The sequence below is a fragment of the Pangasianodon hypophthalmus genome, chromosome 19 (assembly GCF_027358585.1).
Source record: "Pangasianodon hypophthalmus isolate fPanHyp1 chromosome 19, fPanHyp1.pri, whole genome shotgun sequence".
Lineage (NCBI taxonomy): Eukaryota > Metazoa > Chordata > Actinopteri > Siluriformes > Pangasiidae > Pangasianodon > Pangasianodon hypophthalmus.
In genome coordinates, this window is record NC_069728.1 from 19,777,681 (window position 1) to 19,791,824 (window position 14,144).

General features: G+C 39.8%; 1 long non-coding RNA gene across 1 annotated transcript; it reads left to right on the forward strand.

Annotated features, from left to right (window-relative positions):
- Positions 1 to 8,522: 8,522 nt before the first annotated feature.
- Positions 8,523 to 11,767, forward strand: LOC128321729 (uncharacterized). Its single transcript, XR_008305281.1, has 4 exons — positions 8,523 to 8,815; positions 9,794 to 10,966; positions 11,073 to 11,390; positions 11,569 to 11,767. It is a non-coding gene; the product is annotated as an uncharacterized LOC128321729 (long non-coding RNA).
- The last annotated feature ends 2,377 nt before the right edge of the window (positions 11,768 to 14,144 follow it).

The window sequence follows — 14,144 nt, forward strand, 5'->3', positions numbered from 1 at the left end:
AACTGAGACTGGGAGGGTGAACTCAAAGACAAAGCCAACTAAAAACCAATGTGCACAAGGGGCCAACCAAGGGATAGGGCCTAGAGAAGTAGCCCTAGGTCTTGGGACTCAAACTTGGGGAAGAATACCTCCAAAGAAGGGAAAACAAAGAGTCACCTAATGCTTATGAAGGAAATAAGTAAACACAAAGAAACCACAAGAAACAAGCTCCAACAGGTCTGTTCTGATGCAGCAAGCAGGCTCAAGGGAGAACAGAGACCCAAGCGATACAGTAGAAGAGTGTTTTTTTTTTTTTTTTTTAACCAAATTACCAGTCTCTGTACAGCACTCAACAAGGAGCGCTCAAGAATGAGCACTTAAGCAACCTTTAAGCAGCTCTTAAATAGGCCAGTCACAGGTGGAGCCAGTTGCCACTAATTACTGCATGGCAGCTCTCTGTCTCCCTCTAGTGGTGGGCTGGGGCTATGGTGGCCGGCCCATTACAGAAATTGTCTTATTCTATTAGCAGATAATTTTATTTCAAGCATTTATTTCTAGAAAGGAGCAAATTATCTGCTAATAGAATAAGACCATTTAAAGCTTGAAATTAGTAAACATGTCTAGAAATAGACTGAATGGTCTTATATTTGTTACATAATAATCCCCTGTAAGAAATATTAGGTAAGTTTTCCTTCAGTCAGGATATCTTCACATGCTAATTTTTTTTGGCAGTGAATTCCTTTATTTCACAAGCCGTACATCTCTCTGACTGGTCCAGATTTTACACAGGCAGTGCTGTCATCTAAAACAGTTTCACACGGTACACAGGCCTGTATTATTTTTTAATCACTACAAGCTTGTAGTGGGCAATTGAAACCTCAAGATGTTGACTGGAAAGCTTCAGCGCTTCACAAAGCATTGTCACTATCTTATCCCTTCATTTTAACCATAACCCATGAAGCAAGCAAAATCACAGGATCAAAGGGGGCAAAACGAAAGAGCACAACTGAAAAACAAATCAAAGAAAATACACTGAAAACCAGACTGATAAATTTAAATGTCACAAAGTATTTTATTTCTCCTATTCCACAGCAATCTAAAATCTGAAGGTTTAGAATCAACGTTCTGCAACTCGCTAGATAAGTTAGCTCCACTTAAAAGAAAAATAATTAGGGAGAAAAAGCTAGCACCCTGGTATAGCGATCACACACGAACTTTAAAACAGACCACTCGAAAACTAGAACGTAAATGGCGTCAAACTAACTGGGTAGTATTTCAAATGGCATGGAAGGAGAGCCTTTTGAGCTATAAGAAAGCTCTTAGGGCTGCTAGATCAATGTATCTCTCCACCCTAATTGAAGATAACAGGAATAATCCTAGATTCTTATTTAATACTGTAGCAAAATTAACTAGGAATAAGACCACAATAGAAACACGCACACAATCATTATATAGCAGCGATGACTTCATGAATTTTTTCAATGGTAAAATTGAAAATATCAGGCTAGAAATTCAGACTATTAATTTAAAACCAGACAGTTCTATAACTAACCCTGTAGATGATAATATGATAATATTAAATAAAAAACTACAACGCTTTACTCCCCTTGAAGAGACTGAACTAATTTCACTAATTTCATCATCAAAATCATCAACCTGTATGCTAGATCCTTTACCTACTTGTTTCCTCAAACAGATAATTCCTGAAACAATCAAACCTCTTTTAAAGATAATCAATTCTTCCCTTAGCATTGGCTATGTACCTAAATCATTTAAAATAACAGTTATCAAGCCCCTGATTAAAAAACCTGACCTTGACCCCTGTCAGCTGTCTAACTATAGACCAATATCAAACCTCCCCTTTATTTCCAAGGTCCTAGAAAAGGTTGTAGCACAGCAGCTATGCTCATACTTACATAGGAATAACATTCATGAAATGTATCAGTCAGGATTTAGGCCTCATCATAGCACAGAGACAGCACTGGTAAAAGTGGTAAATGACTTACTACCGGCCTCTGATCAGGGTTGTGTCTCCTTGCTGGTGCTACTTGACCTTAGTGCTTTTGATACCATCGATCATGCTATTCTCCTCAATAGACTAGAAATTGTAGTAGGCATTGAGGGAACAGCCCTTTCCTGGCTCAGGTCTTATTTGACTGATCGTTATCAGTTTGTAAACGTAAATGGTGACTTCTCTTCTCATGCTAAGGTAAAGTTTGGTGTCACGCAAGGCTCTGTTTTAGGCCCACTGCTCTTTTCTCTATGTATGCTACCTCTGGGTAAAATTATCAGTAAGCATGGTATTAGCTTCCACTGTTACGCTGATGACACAGTTGTATGTTTCAGCAAAGCCAGATGACAGACACCAGCTTAATAAAGTTGAGGAATGTGTAAAAGACATTAGAAACTGGATGCTTATTAACTTTCTCTTACTAAATTCTGACAAGACAGAAGTACTTGTACTAGGACCACATGCAGCTAGAAGTAAGCTTTGTGATTACATAATAACTCTGGATGACCTTTCTGTTTCATCATGTGCAGCAGTAAAAGACCTTGGTGTGATTATCGCCTTACTGTTTGGATGTTCCAGTAGATGCATAAACAAGCTCCAGTTAGTCCAGAATGCAGCAGCGAGAGTCCTTACTAGAACCAGAAGATATGACCACATCACCCCTATCTTATCCACACTGCATTGGCTCCCAATCAAATTTTGTATTGATTATAAAATACTACTATTGACCTATAAAGCACTAAATGGTCTCGCGCCACAGTACCTGAGTGAACTTTTGGTCTTTTATGAGCCGTCACGCCTACTCAGATCAAAAGGTGCAGGCTATTTGTTGGTACCTCGAATAATGCGGGCTACAGCTGGGGGTAGAGCTTTCTCTTACAAAGCCCCACAGTTATGGAACATCCTTCCACTTAGTGTTCGGGGCTCAGACACAGTCTCAGTGTTTAAGTCTCGGCTGAAAACATATTTGTTTAGTCAAGCCTTTTGTGAATAGTTTTCCTAGGTAAAGGGGCAGGTCTGGAGGGTTTCACAGGCTTAGAGTGTTGTGGTGAACTGGGATGTTTGGATGCTGTCGCCCCCCCACTCTCATGCGTTCACTCAGGTTTGTCGACGGTGGAGTGGCTGGCTGCCTTATGTCCCAGGGTGCCTTCATGTCTGTGTTAGCTTCTGGCTCTCCCTTTTAGTTATGCTGTCATAGCTAGTCTTGCCGGAGTCCCTGCTTGCACTCTGCATGCAAAGTACATGCATCAATGCTTAACCATTAGAGGACAAAAGCTCACCTAACAATCTCTTCCTTTCTCTCCATCTCTCTCTCTCCCTCACTCTCTGTCGAGCTACACATGCTACTTCTGAGATGCCAGTGATGCCAGTGATCCTGACCCCTTCTGCTCCTCCTCGCTGCCTGACCCATCCTGATGCCCTACTTCTGGTTGGAGTTCTGATCGGTTGTGTTCGCTCGCTGCTGGGGGTGGCCCCATATGGACGGCCTGAAGAACTGTTTGGATTGCTGGGGATGGTGCCACCTGGGGGCTGTGGAGATGGCTTGGGGATCACATATGGGGAGCTGTACTGTAATGGCTTGGGACTGCGATTGCTGTAGTGGCTTTGGGGCTGCAGTTGCCATGAGCAGCTTCGTACTCAGGACTCCATCAGTGGACAGTGGATAGATTTTAACCAGCTGGACTTCTTGCAAAAACTGTGATGAATTTATTGGTTGCACAATTGCACTATTTGTCCATATAGTACACAACAGAAGGGATTTATTTATAATCGCACTATCCGTTGCACCCAGATGAGGATGGATTCCCTTTTGAGCCTGGTTCCTCTCAAGGTTTCTTCCTCATATCATCTCGGGGAGTTTTTCCTTGCCACCGTCGCCACTGGCTTGCTCATTAGGGATAAATTCACAGTGATAAATTCAAATATTTACAATATATTTTTGTGAATCCATTTATTTCTGTAAAGCTGCTTTGTGACAATGTCCATTGTTAAAAGCGCTATACAAATAAAATTGAATTGAATTGAATTGAATTAAAACTATATTTCATACTTTTTATCCATATATAGATACATTTAACATTTACATTTTACAGTAAACCAAGTTAATAAGACAAAAAAAAAAGGAGCTTGTCATGTTACTAAGAAATGGCAAAGCATAAACTCCTCTGTCCTGAAGATGTCAGAAAATTTAAAGTTAAAGCTTTATCTCTGACAGTTACAAAGTACTGACACTGGCCACTCCTTCTACAAATATTAAATAAACACCTCCTTACAAAAACTTAATGACATCAGAGATTTTACACTTTTTAAAATCTGTTTCTGTGTAACTTCTGGTGTACAACTAAAGAAAATACCTATTTCAACAAAGTACTGAACTTAGTTGAGCCAGCAGCAGTAGTTCTTTAAAAATTTCTCCCAGGGCTTAAGGTAAATTTAGCCCATGCATAAGTCCAGTGACTCTATAGTTGGAGACAATGATGGCTGCAATCTGGACAATGGGCCACAGTTAATGCTGCACGATAAAGACTGGAATAAAGCAAAGCCAAGCAAACAGATGGATGAGCATGCTGAAGATGATAAGGTTGGTCTCATCATCTCTGGCTTTGAAAGCCAACAGGAAACACACCACAGCCATAAATGTGATGTATTTATGCAACCACAGATCCGTGGGTGCACAAACGGTTCAGGGTAAGCTGCTGACTTGTTGATTGTTTCTCCTCAACATGAGGGGGATCATATAAAAATCAGAAGATGCAAATAAGAACAGCAGTGAGGAGGTCTATGATGAACAACAGCTTATTAAACCTGCTTAAGAAAAGCTGTCTTTGTGGGCTATGGCATGCGGGCTGTAAAGTTGTGAAAGGGTTTAACACGAATGCAGGACACACACTGCGTGAACCCATAACCATCCATGGCCTCTTGTGCCATGCAAAGTTTGATAAATGGTCAGCCTAAGAACATGACGACACCTCCAAAACTCACAAACAAATTTCATAATACAAAAATATATTAAAGTGTCTTCGATGATGGGCTTGTCTATGTGTAAAATGAGCAGATCAGTAGCAGTATGCCGACTCCTGTTCCAATCATCACCGCAATGGAATATGCATCAGACCACTTCAAATACCAAACCTCCCACTCCTGACATTCTGATGAACCCGGAAGAGAACAAGAACCGTTTTTGACAAGTGTCTTGATCTGTGAGGAGACAAAAAGAACATGAATATTACAAAACATGGAAGTGAAATCTTTTTGAACGCCCTCTATGTATGTACATTTTCAGTTAAATTTCAACAAGGTGGCACAGCAGGTATCATTGTTGAATAAGTCAGAAAATAAAATACATCTTTTATCCATCCACTTGCCTATCTAAACTAAAATGAATGAAATGAATACATAAAATAAGTTTTCTGACATGGGAAAGCCTTACGCTTTGTGGTTTCTCGGTAACATGACAAATTGCCTTATTAACTTCAAGAGAGAAAAAAAGGCTGGTGAGAGAACGATTGTTTATAGCTGCCATAACACTAAAGCTATTAGTCTTCACCAGTTTCTCTATCCTGTACAATATACTTTCCTGTTATAATTGCCTTATCATTAACACACACAATGACCTTGCTTCTTGCTCTATATAAGAGCACTTGCCTCACTGTATACCTCCTTTCCTTTTGGGACAACTTACATTTTTTTTTAAATTGCTAATAAGTGTTTACCTGTACTTCAGACACTTTTTTCTAAACTCTTAACACAGCAACACACCTACATCACACAATTAGCCAAATAGTTCATTTTCTGCTCAAAACCACATTTTCTTAATTAAATACCAACTCTACATTTCAAAATGAAAAAAAAACAACTTTCTCTACATACAACAACTCTATCAAAACACAGCAAACCAGACTCAGGATCTAATTATTCTGTCAAAACACTAGCATGGTTTCTATCCAGCAGGAGCATATAGTCAATCATAGCACAAAGACTGTCAAAATACTAACAGTTGATGGCATTACAAAAATTCCATTACTTGTCTGTTCAGTTCTACCTGCATACAATAGACAATATGAAATCCATTGATTTTTATCACTCAGTTTCCTTTTACTGTAAACCACTTTTTGGTTGCGTGTCAAATGTGTGCATTCTTGGCTGCAGTAAATTTGTAACACACTTGAAGAAGGCAACAAGTGTGATTGATTTTTGGGTTCTTTCGTTTATTCAGCCAGCAGTCTTACAAATCTCGCCACAGCTCCGTGCAACACAACATTTCGTGAACTACTACTAACTCTAACTCTTTTTTCTCTTTCAGGTCTGCTCTAGGGATTTCCATCTGGCTACCGCCACCCACTGGACACCCATTGCCTAGCTGTGAGTATGCAAGAAATGTGTGCGTGTACTGAATATTTTAACATACATAAAACAATTAATCACTATTGAACAGACATTACAAAGAAAAATCAATATATTTGGGGGGGCCTAGCTTTTTATACAAAAATTAACCTGTCAATCTATGTATTTTAGATTTCTCCACAAATTGAATATGAAATTGCTGCCAGTGATAAAAAAAAATCCAACATACATGACCTTTGGCTCCAAATGTGTAAAAAAAAACCCCACAATTACAGCAAAAAAAAAGGCACAGAAGGGAAAAAAACACAAAGATCCACAGTCCTGTTCTAATCTATACGATCTTCAGCATTTGGCCACATGTTCTTGTCCGCATCACATCTTATGTTGTCTCTCACTATGCACCTAGAAATGCTTGGCATGCCTTATCCACCCCTGGCAGTGTTCAGCTGCAATGTCTCTGTAGCTGGCATCTATTGCTTCCAGGAGGGACATTTGGTCATGTTGCCGATGATCATACACTTTCCACCTCTAGGCAGAAAAAAATTCCTCAGTGGGTTTGAGGAAAGGCGAGTAGAGACACTGGAGACTCCTTTCATAAATGTTAAATAAACATCTCCTTACAGAAATCTTCACTGTATCAACGATTATGAATGTTTTTCTTTTCATTTTTTTCTAATGTGAATAGAAACAACACTAAGTGTCAAATAGAAACTAGAGGGTTTGATTCTTTTTTTTCCTGTAGGTGATGTTAGACCAAATATGCAGTCCAATAATTGTTCTAATCCGACCCACAAACTGAACCTAGAATCTGTGTTCTAAATTAAAACTTAATTGAAAGATTAAATGTGCTAGTCTCTCTTGCACCACAAGGGGAACGAGAGCAAGAAATTCAGGGTCATGAATTCCTCTACTGAGAAAATATTCTAATAATGTAAATCTCTTTAGTAAGCTAAAAAATAAAGTGAATACTTATACAAGACACTATAGGAACATGAAGAACTGCAGTGTGTTCATGGTTGTTGTAGGTGATACTGTATATGTTCAGTCTGTGGATTTATAATGGTGTGGTGTTATTGGTCACTAAACTGATTTTTCTTTTTGGTCCAGCCCACTTGAGATTGGACTGAGCGTAATGTGGCCATTTACCAAAAATCAGATTGACACCCCTGTGTTAGACTTTTAAAAGTCCATTTATTGAAACATTTTAAATTAAAAGTAGTATTTCAGTTTCATGGGTTAAAAGTAAACAAAACGAAAACATAGAAATGATTTAAGATGCAGAATTAATACTGTTTATAAGTTTCACACAAGAAACATTGATGCTTTACTCCAAGCACAGATTGGCAGCAAGTGTGTAAAGATACTGTTTATTGTTACCTTTATAAATGAGTACTAAGAATGTTTCACTGTCTTTGTGTGATTAACAATAGAACAATAGTCAATATCCAGTTCAAAAAAGTTTACATTCTCCTTAATAATAAAATTTTCACTGATTAAATTCTATGCTCAGTCCTACATGTCATTTAAACAAAATATATGTCATGTGGCAGTCTGTCAGATTATTCCTTACAGGGCAAAACAGGGGAATTTATTTATTTATTTATTTATTGACATTTATTCATTATATTTTGTAGCACATTAGCTGTTAGAATCCATACTGCTTTGTGTGTCTTAAAGTTCATTTCAGGCTAAGCAACTGAATAAAATGTACAGGTTATAAGCAATGCATAATCTGGATATAGAAGTTTATGTAGAAGTTAAAATATATAACCTGTACAAGCCCATGCTCATAATGAATTATAGTTATAATTATCTATAAGCAACTGTTACTGTTCTATAAATACATTTATAAAGACACATCAAGACCTATACTTCATTATAATAACAGTTACATTGATATTATTGTTATAATTACTTATAAGTGAAGCACTTGCTTTTTCAGTGCCCATGCTCATAATGCATCATACACAGATTTATAAATATTAATTATTCAGTCTTATAGTTTCATGATTGTATTTATGATGCTGCAACTTTATAAATACATTCATAAAGATGTGGACTTTAATTCATTTTATGAGTCTGAGCTTCACAGAAAGTGTTACTGAAAATGATTCTCTGTTTTTCTTTTCTTTTTTTTCCAGTTATATGAGCTGTTGTCACACCCACTCATGACATTTCTCCATTATGCCAGCAGAGGGCACTCTGGACTACTGGCATGCTCAGTTCCTGTCTGTTACGTATATAAAGCACATGGACTCACACACACCACAAAACCTTGCCGTTTATTCTCAGTGAGCCATCGTGTCTTGCTCTGATCTCTGTGTATGACCTTGCATTGTCTTTTTGTTCTTCCTTTTGGATCTCCCTTTGGATATTTCTCTATGCTCTATGGTGTTTGACCTCTACCTGGCTTGTGTGAATACTCTTTGGATCACCAAATACAGATATCCTACTCCTCTGGTTCTGGCAGCCCTAGTACAGGTAAGGGCATAACAACTTTCATGAAGCTTGACTTAAGATGTGCTTATAACTATCTGTATTAAAGAAGGTGAAGAGTGGAAGACCACTTTCATCACAGTGATTGTCATGCCAGATGGACTAGTAAATATTCCTTCAGTCTTCCAAGCATTCATAAATCAAATCCTCAGAGAATTCATGATCCTGTTTGTGATGGTATACATTGATGATATTCTTATCTTTCCCAAAGGAACTTTAGAGATTCCTAGGGTTCGCCAACTTCTACCAGTGATTCATTAGCGGTTTCAGTTCAGCAGCCACCCCTTTGACCTTCCTCTTGAAGGGGGAACAGAGGAGGCTGTTCAGCTGTTTTACAAATTTTTTGTTTGCTTAGATTAAAAAGAAACTGAGAAAACATTCCTGAAATAAAAACAGCAAAGCATATGTGTATATAGAAGTAATTTAAAGCTAGAAACAGGCCAACACATTAAAATAAAACTAATTATAGAAAAGTTAATGGAAAATAACCAAAATTTTAAAAATATTATTTTTTATTACAAATAATAACCAGCTTTTTTAAAAATAAGACATCATGATGAACACTTTCCTATACCAGTATATAATTAATTCAGTAATATACAATGGTGTTTTAGTGTCACTTTTCTCCATGACAGAGGTACAAGGAGCTAAGGCAGAGTGACAACTTTCACCAGAATATAATCAACTTTGCTTAACAGTAACTCAGTTTCACTTTCAGCATGGTCCCTGCCTGAAGCTACCGCAGTAGTTAACATGAATGTCAGAGCTGCAGTTCATGTCTAATCTTTAGAGGTTCTTCAGTTGTTATTCCTTCTAAACAAGCTGGACTGTCAATCAAGAAGTAAATTGATTACAGACTATGTATAGGGACTATTCTTGTACTTTTATGTTCTCTTCTTTTCCTGATTAAATTGAGATATTCAAAAAAAACAAGCATGCTGTTTCTGTAGTTTTTTCTTTCAGGAAAGGCTGCCCTGGAAACATATAAACATGGAAGGTAACATGGTCATAAGGAAGATTGAATGACAAAATAAGGAGGCGTGTCGTTTGGCTAGATATTCCTCTATTTCCTTTCAAACTGGCTGAGGAAATTCCCCTTTCTTTTACTGTAATGACAGGCTGATGATGATGTACTGACATTAATGAGTTACTTTGTACAGTTTCTCTCCACTGTAGAACATTTTCAACATAATCTCACATGGTGAACCACTCTATCTACATTTTATTACACCGCTGTTGTTGTGTTTGTCTGCCTACTTTTGCTTTTAGTCAGTAAAAATGACCTTATTTCAAATAAAAATGTGGCATTTTATAGATTTTTTTCAGCACAGATAGCTTGATGATGTACACAATCCTGTTGCTGACTGAGCAGTGGCTGTATGTATAAAGCCACTCAGAGTAAAATTTTAGTCTTATGAGTGTCAAAATTCTAAGAATGACATGATTATACCTAAACTTAAGAATACTTAAGAATGATTCATAAAGCTTCCTAAGTGTTGAGACTAGGTCTCAGCTCCTAAATTTGGAGAGGTATCATAACCTAGTTAAGAGTAACAAGATGGCAGCAGAGAGGCAGAGACCACACACTTTCGAACAAAGAAAGCAATACAGGCTTGATCGTCAAAGTATTCTTTTTTGTTACTGACCTAGTAAAAAATTCAATAACTTCTCCCACTCTATGAAACAACACTCTAACTGCTGAAATGAAAGTAATAATCACTCTGTGTTTTTTGGTGACTGGAAAAATGCAGCAGTGCACCAGTGATGAGTTGGGCCCATCCCAGTCCACAGTAAGCAAGGTCTTAAATACCGCTATTGCGCCACTAACCACACCAAACATAGTAAAGCAGTTCATTGACTTCCCAACTGACCTTCAAACCATACAGCAAAAGCAAGCCACTTTTATGAGGATTGTGGGCTTCCCCCGAATTTGTTGGAGTCATCGATGGAACTCATGTTCGCATCATTGCTCCAACTGTAAATGAGGAGACATACATCAATAGAAAAAAGGATTCCACAGCATCAGTGTTCAAGTTGTGTTTGATGCCAATTACAAGATCCTGGATATCCTTTAAAACACTGGCTTCTTACCCCTTACAGAAGACCCCAAGGAGAACAGCAGCTCAATTATAACAGGTACTGTACTGGACTGAACTGTAGCCAAAATACCAATTTTGTTCACTGAATGCATTCCTGATTTACCTGAGCTATATTCATTTATCTTTTTTTTTGCATCATGAAGAGTGCACAAAGTAACAAGAGCTGTGGTGGAGAGAGGAATTGGACAGCTGAAAAGGAGATTTCACATCCTTCATGGACAGATTTGACACTCCCCAGAGTGTGCTAGTTGCATTATTATGGCTTGTGGCATTGAACACAACATTTGCAAATCTCATGACCTTCCACTGCTTGGTGAAGATAATGATGATGATGATCATGATCATGATGATGACAGTGATCATGATTATGACGAGAATGATGACAATACCACCGAGCACACATTACAGAGTGTTTCAGGGAGAGCATTGATACAGGACTGCTTTGCCAACTTACATTTTGGGTAAGTAAAACTGGTTGACAATAAGTAACAACACACGAATTTGTCATCACACCATCTTATTTACACAGAACTTATCTACAATCATTGACTATTCTTTAATCTTTTCAGTTTTAGTGTGTAATATTCATTTTGAATTTCCAGCAACTTTACTTGTAATTTGAGCTTTTTTTCTTTTAAGAGACTTAATGTCACCCTGAGGGGCTGCACTCTTTACAAACCCTGTGTCTTGTGAGGCAGAAGGCTCAACTGGAGGACATGGACATCTCAGATGTCCTGAGATGATCTCGGAGAAGCTGTGTTAGATGGACCGGCTCCAGCATCATCCACACTACATTCACATGAAGAAGACATTAAACAGTGCAAACATGTTTATTCAATATGATGTGTTGTGTTTATTTCATTTCCATAGATTAGAGTAACCAAAGTCAAGTTATAAAAAGGCAAACACATTATTACATGTATTATTTTCTTCATACTATTTTTGCAACTCCTTCAGTTTGAGCAGTGCAGGGTCTAGGGCATCTTCAATGCCACAAATGGATGGATTAGCCATTCCCAGTATCTCCTCTACTATCTCAGTGATCTCAGACAGAATATTGTTGGGCCTCCACCTGTTTGACAAAAAGTACTCAGATGTTGACCACACAGAAACAATCATTTAATATAAAAAAAGGTTGTTTAGTAGGCCTAAAATGAAACATACCAGTGGCTTGCATGCTTTCTTTGTACGCTGCAATTTCCTTGCATGCTGTTGCCAAAACATTGTACCACCTTTTCTCGCAATCCTCTGCTGAACATCTTGTCTGAGGAAATGATCATTTACAGTGATCTCAATGTCTTGCCAAGCATTATTTTTGTCCTTACTTGTTAAAGTTGGGCCAAATCTTCCTCTTATCACCTCCTTCCATTTAAGGTAAAGCAACTTCGGTCTTTCCTTTATATACAGTTATGAATGCAATATAGAATGCTGTGACATAAACTTAATTCCTTAAATAGCATCATGTCTTGAAACTGGTTATTAAAATTAAAAGTCCAGAGGAGTCAGGATCACCGGTAAGTCGGGAGTAGCATGTGTAGTGTGACAGATAGAGACTTTTACAGATTAAGCATTTCTCTTAGCATTTCTTCAGCCTCCTGAGTGCCCCTCCCCTGCATTTTACTTTTCCTCGAGAGCCATACAATGAGCTTAGGCTGACCTACGAGGAAATTCAATAAAACAATAACTTTCTGCTCTGCTATGTTTCAGCCCAAAAACAAACTGGCAAAGTGACCTCAGTATACACTACACCAAACCCTCTAAAAAAAGTGTAGTAGTGTAAACATTCTGCTCAGCCTTCTACAGCACAGAAACAGGTGCTCTATAGTTTCCTCACTGCCACAGAATACACATTCATTCCTGAAGTGCGGTTTCTGTTCCGATGTGATGGCGGACTAAAGAGCCACACACAAGGAAGAAAAAAAGGCGCTCCTCAAGCAGCTGCCGCACGAGTGCTGAAAGGACAACGCCACTTCACCAATCGTGTTTTGGACAGCTAAAGCGCACATGGCTCTAAGGCAGGACAGCCCGATCGCGCACAGCTGGCAGCCAATTGCTGTGGTCGCTGCTCTCCACAGTCATCGAGAAGACTAAGGGCTATAAAAGGTCTCAGCGGCTGCAGAGAGATGAGCACGCTTCCACTCCCCACTAATGTTTCTGTTTCTCTCTGTCTCTCTCTAGACAGCAGTGATGCCTCCTGAGCCAGACCCCTTGAGGCTCCTCTCCTACACTTCCACTCCTCACTCCTTCACTCATCCACTTTATTAAAAATAAACATCACTTTTGGCACTTTTTTGCTCTCTCCTGTGTCTGTCTTCAGCCCCTTGCAGCCCTGAGTTGCTACACTGGTGGAGAATGCAGGCATGAGCACAGACCCGACCCCCTCCCAACCCGTGGAACAAATCCTGCAGCATCTTCTGGAGACCAGACTCCATCAGCAGGCCGTAACACAAGGGCTGGCCCTCAGACTGTGCACTGCGCCCGAGAAGCTGCTGGGCCTCCAGAAACTGAACACGGTTGTTCTGTTGCCACCCCCCTGCCCAACCCTCCCAGAGGTCTACAGCAGCTCTTAAATAAAATGACTCCTGATGATGATCCTGAGGCCTACCTCCAGACCTTCGAATGGGTCGCCATCTGGGAGGGTTGGCCCGAGAGGAGCTGGATGCTAAGACCGCCACGCCCCAATACCCCCCCCCCAAAATGGCCAAATGCCCAAATGGAGGTCGTCGAAAGGGTCGCCACGGACCGATACCTAAAAGCCCTGTGACTGGAGGAGGGGAAGGCTGTTGGCATGCGCTCCCCCGACAACCCCAGACAACTTATGTTGGGATGGCACACCCTGGCACCCAGACCCCAATGACAGTAGGGACAGGAGACTGCCTTTCAGCTGCCCCACATATACCTCCCCACCCGACGAACCCATGCCCCCTGAGCCAGACCCGGACCCCCCACAGCCAGCTGCACTATCCACGACTGGCTCCCACAGTCACAGTGGAGGTAGACGGCATGCCCACCACAACTGTTCTAGACACTGGGAGCACCGTTACCCTCACCCAGCCAGCAGTTCTACCCCAAACAGCCTGGACGTGTGGGAGCCTTGCTGGCTCCTGTGTGCAGGGAGATGTGAGGGAGGTCCCTGCCTCCCAGGTCGGGGTCGGGGGCCTGATCGCCAAGTGGCCGATCTTGTGCCGAGTTGCTGGTACCTCTCCTGCTTGGAT